Here is a 14,719-nt window from a genome sequence, read left to right as displayed (position 1 = left end):
AAGAAATACATACGTGAAAATATATAGTTAAAATAAGTATATCAATAAGAAGATACGGACGTAACACCATATTTGCTTGAAAGTTTTTACTTGAAAATTTCTAGGATTGTTAAATACAATTTGCACTTTTTGTGAACTGTAGGCTTTAATATTTATTTTTTCTAAAGAATTTTCTTTAATTTTTTGTGTATTCTGCAATTTTTCTGTATGAGTTAGAATTTCTGAAACGTGACACCTAAAACTTGAAAATTTTATTTTTTCCTAAATGTTTATTTTCCTGTAGCATTTTACATGAAAAATCACTATGTAAAAGAATTTTGCAAAACAAATTTTTACTCTTGTTATTAACAATTGAAAATTTTTATTACTTTTTTTAAAAAAGTAATATCAGATAATGGTTTTGACCGATTTCAATGTTTTGAATCTAAATTTCAGATAAAAATTATTTGGTTTAAAAATATTTAATTTTAATAAACAAAAAATTGTTTATTTATAAAAATCAGTAAGAAAAGCAGGCGCAATGCGCCTACATCATTGGGTTGCGTGGCCTAAAATGACAAAAAAAAATAAATAATAATTTATTTAGAAAGTTTGTTTGTACTTAAGATTGAAATTTTTTTTTATTACTATGGCAACGGTTGTTATGGCAACCATTACTATATCAACGGTTGCCACGGCAACGGTTGTTATGGCAACCATTAACATATCAACCGTTGCCATGGCAACGGTTGTTATGTCAACCATTAACATATAGCAGCGGTTGCTATGGCAACGGTTGTTATGTTGTCTTAAGACTTAAGAATTAAGACATAAGACATAAGACTTAGGACTTAAGACTTAATACATAAGACTTTACTTAAAACTTAAGACGTAAGAACTACGGACGGACACCGAAGTCTCGCTATAAGGGTTTTGGCCCTTGGCCACGAAACCCTAAAAATATGTAAAATACCACTTTACCTATGAAATTTCAAGTTGAAAAATTAGTATCATTCTTTTAACTTTTCTGAATAAATTCCTAAGAAAAAAAATGTCACACATTAAGAAGTTGCTAAAATAATTATTTTTTGATATTGCGTACGAAATAATTCACAAGTAATACAGACATGCGCATGTGCTGCGATATAATTTTCTCTTAGACGCCCAGGCGCGAAGTGACGCCGAGTTCAGGCTTTATAAAGATTGGCCGAGCATTGGTCAACATTGATTGAGCATGAGTGAATCAGCGAGAGCAGGAATGATCGAAGCTTTAATGTAACACCGATTCCAGACTGCAGCGCGAGCCTTGATTCAGCATTGGCACCATTGCTCAATCAATGCTGCGTACGCCTAATGCAGGACTGAAACAAGACTGCTTCCACTGTTCCCAAATTTACTCGTTTCTCACGTTTATTCAATATAATGTGAATATATGAATTATTAATAATAATAATAAATATTATTGTTATTATTTTAATTCATGTATGTGTGTATATATACATTTAATGACAATAAGTTATTATTTGTAGGTAATAATTATATTATTTTCATATAAATAATAATATATTACTAACAATAAATATCATTTGAATAGTAATTTTAAAAAAATAATTTTAGTAAAAAAAGACAATTTTTCTGTTAATCGTTACATTTTTTTCTTGATTTTTAACAGACTTTTAACATTATTTATAAACATGTTCACATTTTTTATTCACGACACAACACACAATTTTATTATTTTATATAAACGCTTATAACAAAGAATGAAAAATATTCGCTCGTATGTGGGATCGAAACTCACGCACCCCGCCCCTAACGCATACCGGAAGTATCTAACGCACGCATTTAAACCGCTCGGCCACAGAAGGCTGGAAGGCTTCTCGCCTAATCTACTATATCAATGCCAGCGCCGTATATTATGTATATACGGCCCCAGTGAGAAATTTCTTACCGGTCCAATATCGGTCCAATATTGGGAGCCAAGAGACCAATCATCGGTCCAATAAAGGCTCCCAATATTGGACCAATATGGGCTGATGCTTGGGATGTAACGGGTTCGCCAAGCATCGGTTGTTAATATTGGTCCAATATTGGCCGAATATTGGCAACCAAGAGAAAAAAATTTTTTTAAATAAATAATAATAATAAAAAATTAATGTTTATAATTTTTGTTTAATATATTTATTTGCTTAATTATTTATTTTTAATAATTCATGTAAATAATAAATAATTTATTATTTATAAATTATAATTATTTAAAAATGCAGCAACTATTAGGAAATAATTGAAATAGCATTCTGCAAAAAAATTCTATCATTGAAAAATCAATGATAGGCGAGAGATATCTGCGTCATTAAATAGATTCGCAGATGATAGGCAAAAGATATCCGCGTCATTAAACAGATTCGCAGATATACTCTGGTCTCGCGACGAAACTCTCGATACTTATATACACTGGAGTCGCCGTGTCAGTTGCGAGAACGGTTACAGCGTCCCTCTTTCGGCAGAGATAAGAATTGTCACGTAAACTGCGGGTATAATAAGGCCGTCGGTAAAGCGATTTAGCAGTTTACGTGACAATTCTTATCTCTGCCGCAAGAGGGACGCTGTAACCGTTCTCGCAACTGACACGGCGACTCCAGTGTATATAAGTATCGAGAGTTTCGTCGCGAGACCAGAGTATATCTGCGAATCTGTTTAATGACGCGGATATCTCTTGCCTATCATCTGCGAATCTATTTAATGACGCAGATATCTCTCGCCTATCATTGATTTTTCAATGATAGAATTTTTTTGCAGAATGCTATTTCGATTATTTGCTAATAGTTGCTGCATTTTTAAATAATTATAATTTATAAATAATAAATTATTTATTATTTACATGAATTATTAAAAATAAGTAATTAAACAAATAAATATATTCAACAAAAATTATAAACATTAATTTTTTATTATTATTATTTAATTTAAAAAAATTTATTTAAAAAAATTTTTTCTCTTGGTTGCCAATATTCGGCGAATATTGGACCAATATTAACAACCGATGCTTGGCGAACCCGTTACATCCCAAGCAGCAGCCCATATTGGTCCAATATTGGGAGTCAATCGGCGCCCAGCACGGCAACCAATATTGGACCGATATTGGACCGATTAAAGTCTATTGGCAATTTCTCACTGGGGCGCGTCACTCAATATTTGTTCAGCATGGGACACCAATGTTCGTCCCATGCTCGATTCAAGACTCGGTCAATCTTGATACAATATTCAGTTTCTTTATTACCGTGTGCACTGTACAATATTATCTATAAATATTTATAAATTATTTAATATTAAAATATTTTTTCTGATAATTTTATAAGTTAAATTATATGTATATTATTTTTTTTCTCGCACAGTGTCAAATTATTATTTTCAAAGTTCAAGAGTTTCATTTATCTGAAAAATTTTCAGTGAAAAAAATGTTCATTAGGTAGTAATAAATATTTATGCCTAGTAGTTTTACACTAGGATTAACTGTTTACTGAATATTATCAAAAATATATTTTTCGTCAAAGGCGCGCGACTAAACACGAATAACCTTGAGACGTTGCGATTGTCGTGCTCCCACCATCCCATCTACTCAATGCACTCCCCGCCTGTGACGTCATGAAGGGAAAGCATTGAGTAGATGGGATGGTGGGAGCACGACAATCGCAACGTCGCGCTGTAAAGTCTCAAGGTTATTTGTGTTTAGTCGCGCGCGTTTAACGAAAAATATATTTTTGATAATATTCAGTAAACAGTTAAACCTAGTGTAAAACTACTAGGCATAAATATTTATTACTACCGAATGAACATTTTTTTCACTGAAAATTTTTCAGATAAACGAAACTCTTGAAGTTTGAAAATAATAATTTGACATTGCAAGAAAAAAAATAATATATAATTTAATTTTATTTATATGAATCTTATATAATTAATATAAATATTATACACTAAATAAATATTAATATTTATTTACCAATTGATATCTTAATAACAATAATAATAATAATAATACTTATTATATTATTTAATAATAATTAATAATAATTAATAATAAGAATAATAATTTTTAAATAGTATAAAAAATTACTAAAAAATATCAGAAATAATATTTTAATATTAAATAATTTATAAATATTTATATCTAATATTGGTAAGTGCACACGGTAATAAATAAACTATCAAGATTGATTCAAGCTTAAATAAAGACGGGATGTTGAAGCTCCACTCACGAAGATTGACCGAGTGTTAAATCGAGCATGGGACGAACATTGGTGTCCCATGCTGAACCAATATTGAGTGACAATGATATAAAGACTGCTTCAACTCTGGGTTACCCACGCTGGGCGTTCAAGACTCAGTCAAGTTTCAACCCATCGTCAGCACTGATCTTTCGCGCCTGGGCGGTTATTATATGAATTCTTTTGCTTTCGGCGCATGTGAATAAATTTCTTACGTGTGAATTATTTCGTTCGCAGTTTTAAAAAATAATTTTCTTAGCTACTTCTTAATGTGTGCCATTTTTTTCTTGCCATTTGAAATTTGAATTTTTTTTCGCCATAGACATGAAAAAGTGTCTTTTTGGGCAAATAAAGTAGCACTTTTTCAAGCAGTTCTGGACAACTGTCATAAATAGTATATTACATTATAAGGGCAGAAAGTTCGAAATTCCTGCACTGCGCGAAATGATGCCCGAGGCGAAGCCGAGGGCATTATCGCGTAGTTTAGGGCTTTCGAATTTCTGCCCGTGTAATGTATACTATTTTTCTTTATATACGGTCGAAAGTACGCTGGGTAATTTATTTTTTAAGAAAATTGCAATCGAGTTTCATTTGACAGCCGGCCATCTTTTTTTACTTTTGCTCCTCGCTTCAACGCCTCTAGCGGACACTCGTGAAGCTCTGGTTTTTTCTCTGTCTCTCTCTTGCAAACAATATTCGCCTGCCCCGACATTTGATGCACCAGCGAAGCGAGTGCTTCTGGTCGGGGGCAGGCACGAAAAAAAATGTGAAAGATAAATTAATATTATATTTTCAAAAGAATTTTTCTGGTGGTACAATAGTAGATTGTGCAACGAGTGGAGAACAAGGTCGATTTCTCGCGAACTCGAAGTTTGCTGCGCAAGCGTAGCGCGCGCAGCTATCGAGCGAGCGAAAATCGCTGTTCTCCACAAGTTGCACATACTATTTTGTCCAACAACTGCAAAAAATTTTTTTTATAAATAATAAATTTAAACTATTAATTTTTCAAAATTTTAAGTTGACTTTACTCGTTATTTATCGAAATCAAAATATTACAATGATATTATAGCAATAACTGAGAGTGGAACAAAATCTAATTTTGAAAAAAATTTTGAAAAAAATTTAAAAATAGAAAAAAAAATTTTGGAAAAAAATTTTTCAAAAATGAATGTTTTGAAAGTGTCTCTAAAGATCCCCAGAGTGTCCTCAAAATTCTGTTCCTAAAATGTTCTAATCCTAATATAAAATAAAAAATCGATTAGTCAATTTCTCATTCCACCACCAGTGGGGAAATGACTTCATTTCTCCACTGGCCAAACCAGCAGTGGGGAAATGTACTACATTCCTCCATTGGTGCCTAGCGTACAATAGTTCTATTTCCACGAAGGCGTTGGACAAAATTAATTCTATGTTTCTAAAATTCTAAACATTCTAATGAAAACACTTTCATTATTTCTTCAAATTATTACAATTTTATAATAACATTTTGGTACGTATTAAAAAAGAAATTACAAAATTATTAATTATTTTATTTTTGTTTTTAATGTTTATTAAAATAATTTTTGAAAATAATTATATCAGCAAAAGATTTCGTTCATTTCAATATTCAGAGCTTGTAGATAATAAATTTATAAAGTATAAAAAGTTTTCTTGATAATTTTTTTCTCATTTTATATTGCGATAACAATTACTCGTTAAATTGTCATTGAACTCGAAATTTTCTTATTTACCGACAGTGGTGTTTTTACCGACAGAGAATTCTTTTACTCCCGCTGTAATAGAGGTTGGGTATGAAAATTAACCAAAGCACAAATGTTTAACTTTCTGCTGCGAAATCGCAGCGGGAAATACGTACTTTCGACCGAGGTATGAAGAAAAAGTCTTTTTACGGCAGTTGTGCAGAACTGCTTTATGGCAGTTTACTGAGATTGAAATTTATATTGAGATTAATATAGAGATTAATATTGAGATTGAGATATTGGGATTGAATGATTGATTGAATGACTGAATGATTGAATGATTAAGGGGAGGTTCCCATCGCGGGAGTCAAAAAAATTGATTTCTTTTTTATTGTATTTTTTGAAAGCTATATATATGTAGAATATGTGTGTATACCGATTTTTTGATCCGAAGAATATTTTCGATTTTATAGAGTCTTGAACTAACCGACGTCCCGAGCACTAAGTGTCAAATGTCAGGCAAATCACATCGATTTTTAAAAATTTTGCAAATCTGACCTCAGAATCGTAAAGAGAGACCCTAAATACCTATAGATATTTATCATATACGCAAATTGAACAAAGAATTGCAAAGAATTCAATTATTGCACAAAAATGTTTTTCAAGCTTTAAACGCGTTTTTCTCGAAACAAGATTTTTTAAACTGGTGGGCATCGTAGCGTCTAAACTATATAATCAATCAACTTCGGGTTTGTGGTTTATTAAAGGTAACTAAATTCTACAGGGGTTATACCTATAATATGATAAAATTGTTAACAATAGAGATTTTTACAGGAGGTCAAATATGGAAAAATAATGCAAAAACGCAGTTTTTTTAAAAATGTGTCCGCCATTTTGTCATTTTGTTAACTTTTTAACTATTTTATAGGTATAACCTATTCTTTAGGATGTCATCTTTATAAAAAATTTTGAGTTTCTGTTTTAGACTAAAAATTGCGCAGTGTAGAATGCCCACCGTTTTCCTTATTTAAAAAAACATTATTTTCTAGATGCGCCATATTGGCCGCCATTTTGCATTTTTTTGAAAATGAAATATATGTTGTAAAAGTTCAAGAATGTATCTTTATTTAGAAAAAAACTACATCGCTAAGTCATAGCCGTTCTTTGCAAAAAATTGTCAAAGTTTGTGTTTATTTTGGTCTCTGCAATGAGAACCTCCCCTTAAGAGATTGGGATTGAGAGATTGAGATTGTGAGATTAAGATTTTGACAGATTGAGAAATTAATATTGTATAGTCCAGTACCATATAGTACAGTACAGTATATCGTATAGTACAGTATATTACAGTACTATATAGTATAGTGAAGTACAATATAGTATGGTACAGTACTATTTAGTACAGTACAGTATATCGTATATTACAGTACTATATAGTATAGTGAAGTACTATATAGTATGGTACAGTACTATTCAGTACAGTATAGTACAGTATTACATAGTCCAGTACTATATAGTACAGTACATTATAGTCCAGTACTGTATAGTACTATATAGTACAGTATAGTAAAGTACTATATAGTAAAGTACAGTACTATATAGTACTGTATATTATTATATACTATATTAATACTATATACATCAGTACAGTATAGTACAGTACTGTATAGTACAGTACTTTATTGTGTAGTACAGTACTGTATAGTACAGTACTTTATTGTGTAGTACAGTACTATATATTGTAGTGCAGTACTACATAGTATAGTATAATACTATATTGTATAGTACGGTATAGTACAGTATTAAGTAATAGAGTATAGTGCAGTACTTTTCTGTGCAGTATAGTACAGTATTATATAGTACAGTACAGTATAGTACATTTTCAAAATGTTTCACTTTTTCATGTCAATGGCGAAAAAAGTAGCGTACGCGGCTCGCACGTAGCAATTTTCAGGCTTGGATTATTTCAATACTCGCTGTGTGTGCGACTTCGGCTCGACTTGGCTCGCCTATGTCTCGCCTTCGTCTCACCTACGTCGCACTAACGACAGCTCGTACTGAAAATTACATCCTCACCTGAAAAGTATTGGTTTACGTGCTTGTCACATAATATACTATTTGTCCTACCTGCACGAAAAGTATGTCATTTCGGGCACTTAAGGCTGGCGCAAAGTAACTGATTCTCGCCCGGGGTCAGGGAAGCGGGCGCAAAAGTACTTGTACGCCCGATTTTGCGCATGCCCTCAATGCCATACTTTTCATGCAGTTCGGACAAAAAATTATGTTCGCAACATGGGCGCAAAGGTGATTACGACTCAGGCGAGATTTCGGGACCATGGCTTCGTTTTGGGCGCGAAATTGTGTCCCCTCGGTCCCTTAATCTCGCCATCGTCCAAATCACCTATTTTGCGCCCTTAAGGGGTTACGTATACAGTTAGAATTTTCGAAAATTCGATTTTTTTTAATTGCATTTTCTAAAAGTATACCATTTTAAAAGTATTCTCTGAAAATTCGAGACAAATCGGACCTTTACTTATGAAGATATAGAATTAGGGTGTCTAACAACATTCAAAAAAAAAATTCCCTGACTTTTCCCTGACTTTGCCTTTTTTTCCCTGACTTATGTTTATAAGATATTATTTAAAATGAAAAAGCATTTGATAAAGCGTGACATAATTTTTATTTATATTATTATAAAATCCTTACATATAGATCACATATTGAACATTATTTTTAATTATTGCTTTTAAACATTATTTATATATTAAATTACTTAAATTATTATTAAACTTTTTTAATAATACTGTTAACTTTTTTTTTACTGTGTAATCAGACTTGTTTTAAAGCATGTATTTAGTCATCGATAAACATTGTTTCCTTCATCGCATTATCAAACAATTTTTTTTTCACTTCGAGCTCTTTTAGTTGTGCAGCGACTCGCTTTCTTGATTCAGTTTTAATTTCGGCGTTTTCTTTCTCCTGCTTTTCTTTGGCAAGTGCCTCTTTATATAACGAAGGAGCGTTTCGGACAGCGTAAATCATTTGTTTTGTTATTGCTACGTTTTCAATACCTCCACAAGCATTGACTGAATCATAAATCAACCTCTGTGCTATTAAGCTTTTAGATTTTTGGTTCTCGACTAGACACTGTTTGTTAACTGAAAACCCTCGTTCTACTGCAGCATTTCCATGATAAAGAACAGTTACATATTTAATTACACTACCGTCGGGAATTATCGGTACGGCTGCACACGCAGGGCCCAAAAACATACCAATCTTTAAATCACGATTTTTTTGTAAATACAAATGTCAGAAAATTAACAAATATACCATTCGAAAGATTATTAAATTCTACGATTAATGGTACATAACTGAAAATTTTAATAATTTATACAAAGATTGCAGCAATCGACAAATTTGACAAAAAAATTTTAAAAATACAATTTTTTTGGTAAATTTTTTCAACCCCTGCACATTTTTTAAAAATTGTAGAACAAATTTGAAACTTACATAAGTGTGATCATTCAAATTTCATCTTTAATTTAAGACCAAAAGAGTTTAAAAATCTTATTCGGTTCGTGAGATATCATTATAAACGTCCGAGCATGTTTTTTGACAAATGCATTGAATTAGTCGATTTTGAACGGTTTTTGGCTGAAAATGCTCGTCCGTTTATAATGATATCTCGCTAACCGATTAAGATTTTTGAATTCTTTTGGTCTTAAATTAAAGATGAGACTTGAATGATCACACCTATATAAGTTTCAAATTTTTTCTGTAATTTTTAAAAAATGTGCAGGGGTTGAAAAAATTTCCAAAGAAATTGTATTTTTAAAATTTTTTTGTCAAATTTGTCAATTGCTGCAATCTTTGTATAAATTATTAAAATTTTCAGTTATGTACCATTAATCGTAGAATTTAATAATCTTTCGAATGGTATATTTGTTAATTTTCTGACATTTGTATTTACAAAAAAATCGTGATTTAAAGATTGGTATGTTTTTGGGCCGTGCGCGTGCAGCCGTACCGATAATTCCCGACGGTAGTGTAAGTAGAGAAGATTTTGATAATTCGTCGACCCACATGCGTTAATAATAATACTGATCCAAAAGTGATCCAACCTGTCCGTCAATCGATTAAAACTGTTTAGCTTCTCAGTAACGATAGATTTCTCGCAAAGATTTTTGAACTCTTTATCTATGTTATCAGCTGTTGTGCCAGATATTATTTTACTGTCTATAAAAATTTTCAGCAAACTGGACAAACGCATATTAGCTACCTTTTTTTTTAACGGCTATTTCAGGATTTAAAAAAGTGATACATTTTACCACAGGATATTTAATTGGAGATCGTTCCATTATTTTAGAGACAAAAGCAATCATGAATTTACGACACTCTTCTTTGAACTGTAATTAATCTAAGTCCTTCACAATTTTCAATTAATGAAGTGCATAGTCTGTTGCATAACCAATATTAATTTGATTTGCAGTTAACTGATTTGCTTTATTAACAAAATCGACTTTCTCTAACTTGGTATTTTCTAAAACATCAGATTTTATGAAACGGCTTGAAATTGATTTTATAACGACTGTGATCTCTGAATGAAGAAATGGAGCCAAAGGGTCATTTGATTGAAATTTTGTTAAGAATGGTTGAACTTCACTTGACATGGTCTGAAAAAACAAAAGCTTTGGTCCCAAAAATTTGTCTTTTGTCATGCTGGAGACAATTTTAAAACTTGAGCATTTTGGCTCCTTCTTATTTTTCGTTACAGTTTCGATATATTTTTCAATACATGGTAAAATTTGAAAAGCACGTTCAGATATCATTCCATTCTCCAACCACCGGACTGAACAAAATTTTTTAGGAAATTTTGACGAACCAGATGCATTAACCCCTTGGCAGTCGATGACGTGTATACACGTCATGGTGCAGGTGGGCTCAAACTGTCGATGACGTGTATAGACGCAAGCAGATTTTTGGCTACAAAAACACACAGATTTGTCCACAAATTAATATTCAGGTGTTTTCGGGGTCGCTGATTACGAATCCGTTTTCAGATTTTAAAAATTCAAAATGGCGGATCCAATATAGCGGACGACATTTTCAAAAATTTATCGAATTCACTTGAAACTTGTTACTCAGTGGTTTTCGGAGTCGCTGATTACGAATCCGATATCAGATTTTAAAAATTCAAAATGGCGGATCCAATATAGCGGACGACATTTTCAAAAACTCGTCCGATTCATTTAAAACTTGTTACTCGGGGGTTTTAAGGGTCGCTGATAACGAATCCGATTTCAGATTTTAAAAATTCAAAATGGCGGATTCAATATAGCGGACGCCATTTTCAAAAACTCATCCGATTCATTTAAAACTCGTTTTATCAGATTTACTTAAAAGTTGTTACTTGGGATTTATTGATGTCGTAGATTAAAAATGTAATATCGGTTTTAAAATTGGCGGATCCAATATAAGAACAAAAAAATATATTAAAAAAACAAAATAAATAAAGGAGTGCAAAATCCGACTGCATACCTCCACGTGGTAAACTCTGGGGTCGTAAGTAACGTAGTGAACTTACGAGAAAAATTTTGTAATTTTTGGCTGCGGGAGAAAATTTTGTATTTATTATCGTTTCAAAAGTTTTTCGTAATCAGCGAAAACCCTCTAGTAACGAGTTTCAAATGAATCAGATGAATTTTAGAAAATTTTATTCGCCATATTGGATCCGCTATTTTGAATTTTCATAATCTGAAATCGGATTTGTAATCAGCGACCCCGAAAACCTCCGAGTAAAAAGTTTTAAGTGAATCCGATGAGTTTTAGAAAATTTCGTCCGCTATATTGGACCCGCCATTTTGAGTTTTTAAAATCTGAAATCGGTTTCCTAATCAGCGACTCCGAAAACCCCTGAGTAACAAGTTTCAAGTGAATTCATTCAACTTTTAATTTTCATGTCCGCCATATTTGATCCGACATTTTGAATTTTCAAAATCTGATATCGGATTCGTAAACAGCGACTTCAAATACAATAGTATGTTAGTTTGCGCAAATTTTAGTTTTCTAAAAAGTTGTAGACATTTTGAGCCCACTTATGAAATTTTGGTCTTGACTGCGAAGGGGTTAACATAATCCGCTTTTCGAGAAGGATTATTTTTAAAAAGATTGTAGAGTGCTCGCAAAAAACCAACGATATTCCATTTTGTTACAGATTCGCTCTTCTTAAATCCGTTATTAAGAACATGCAGTCCACAGCTTCTTAAATCCAATAACTTTTTTCTTTCCACGTCTTGAGCAAAATCATCTTTTAGGTCACGTAAAAATTTGATGTTGACATTTGGTCCATCCATTGATATTTGTATAATTTTTGATCTGATTTCTGGAGAAAAATTATCCTTAAAGGCTGCTAATAAGTCTAAAGCAGTTGTGTGGTCCAAGAAAGCTGACGTAAAATATCTCGTTGCAACTTCATTTTTCTTTGCACACCAATAACGAACGACGAAATCCATCTGCTGCTTTTCACACACCTATATTGATAAAATCATTTGTCTAATAAGAAAAAATCGACTTTTTAGATTTGTTTTACTGCAAATTACAATCAAATTTAAAATAATTTAATTGAATTTATGCTTCATAAAAATTATAATTAGTTCAAATTTTCAATTATTTATATTAAATTAAATTAAGAGTGTATAAAAACTTTAATAAATTAAAGCTTTGGTTAATTGAAATTGATAATAGTTAATATAATTAAATATTTATTTGATAAAAATTTTGACAAGTAGGAGTTTAAATTTCCAAAGATGCGAAAAAGATAAAAAATTAACAAAATTAGTGAAAACATTTTCAAAAGATAAACAAGTCTTAAAAATAACAGTCTTTGAATCCTGATGTCCACTTACCTTATTAAGAGATTCATCAAACGAAACTGCTATCAAATCAAATGTTTCTAAATGTTTAGCAAGTTGATTATGAAAATAATTGCTAAGTCCATAATTAATGACGTATGATGCTTTATCCTTACTCAACTTCAATTTTTTTGCTATTTCACTGACAGTAAAAATAATTTTCATCAGAGAAATGCTGTTTTCTATATCTCGTAAAGAATTATGGTTTACAATTGATTTTAAACACCACATTATTTCTGCTTTTGTCACTTCGTCTTTATTATCCATATAACTTTTAATTCCTATTGCTCTAGATTTTTGCGGTTCAACAATTGAAGTACTCGGTTGAGTTGTAAGTAGACTAGTTTCAGATGAATTTAAGCTTTCATGTTCAGTAGACGAGGTTAATGTTATCGGGCTGGAGTTATTATTATCTGTTATTGATAATACGTCTTTTTGAAATAAAGGTGCATTGAAGTTTTTCGCATTTTCAATAGTGGCATGTTTTTTACTAATCTTATGACTTTTCAGGGCTCCTTTGCCCATATTGCTTAAAGAAATGTTTGCATTGCACAACTTGCAATGTGCGACACTTAAGTTTCCTTCAACAGGTTTTTGTCCATGAAAATTCCTTTTCATACATCCAGCTAAAATTAAATACACACTGCTTTGTTGAAGCCATCGTAAATCTTGATTTTGATTCAAAATAAATAACAATTTCTAAAATTCTCTTGTAAATGTGAATATTCTTTTAATTACAAAATGACAACCTAAAATAAACAAAATTTACCACATTAATTTATTTCCTTCAATATTTTACTTTTGAGATTATGACTATTTTATTACCGATTTATGAAGAATCATCTGAATAATATAATTCAATAAACTACATTTTTGTAATATATTAATTCACTACTCGTTGAAAACACACAAGAGTCGCAAATTGCTGTTATGTACACACTGATCCCACACTGATGTCTATATACGCCATATTGTTGAATATATATATATACCTATATATAATGCGCAGACGCAATAATCACGTGAATAGGCGCGATTTTCAATTCGAAATTTTTTACTTCAAGAAATTAATTTATAAATACAAAAAAGAAAGTTTTAGAAAAAATTCCAGAAAATTAAAGAAATTCCCTAACTTTTCCCTGACTTTTACCTGACCATATGAATTCCCTGACGTTTCCCTGACTTCCCTGACCGTTAGACACCCTGCTAATGTATTAAATGGGACTACTTTGGAACTATATTACTTATCTATATGATTAAATTCCTTGTTAAATTTGAAAAATTTTAAGACGTCTTTATGTCCAATTTGGTGCAAAAGTCGCTGAGTTACAGAATTTTAAAGTTTCGGATGTCAAATGTGTAATTTCGTATTAAGAAAAGCAAATTCAAAAAGTCTAATTTGAATATCTTTGGTTCTTCTGAGAAGTTATTAAGATGAAAGTTGTTTTAATTCTAGTACACCATTCAGATGAAAAAGCAATAGGTTTCGAATTTTTTTTCCACTCCATTTTATTATTATTATTTATTTATTTAATAACATAAGTTCCTAGGGCTAAGGAGCCCTCTCTTTGAAACAATTAGAAAATGATGGACATCCGACAAAGTGGTCCCTTTTCTAAAAATACGTTTTTTACACTGAAAAAAATTCCTAGGCGATTTGACTATGCTTCTAAAGTCGGGGACAAAAGAAAGCGACTCTGGCTTTTTTTGTTTATATCTCATTGAAAAAAAATCTCTAAACATTCTGGTAAAAAATTTATGAAAGCTTAAAGTCTTGAGAATGAAAAAAAGTATATTTCGAGACAACAAAAAATTTTTTGCAGTAGCTATGACACAAAATGTGCCAAAAAACACAGTTTTTCAGCCCTTTTTTACAAGTCTATACTTT

The sequence above is a fragment of the Leptopilina heterotoma genome, unplaced genomic scaffold, assembly GCF_015476425.1.
Source record: "Leptopilina heterotoma isolate Lh14 unplaced genomic scaffold, ASM1547642v1 Lhet_18, whole genome shotgun sequence".
Taxonomy (NCBI): domain Eukaryota; kingdom Metazoa; phylum Arthropoda; class Insecta; order Hymenoptera; family Figitidae; genus Leptopilina; species Leptopilina heterotoma.
Note: the sequence above shows the minus strand (reverse complement) of the source record.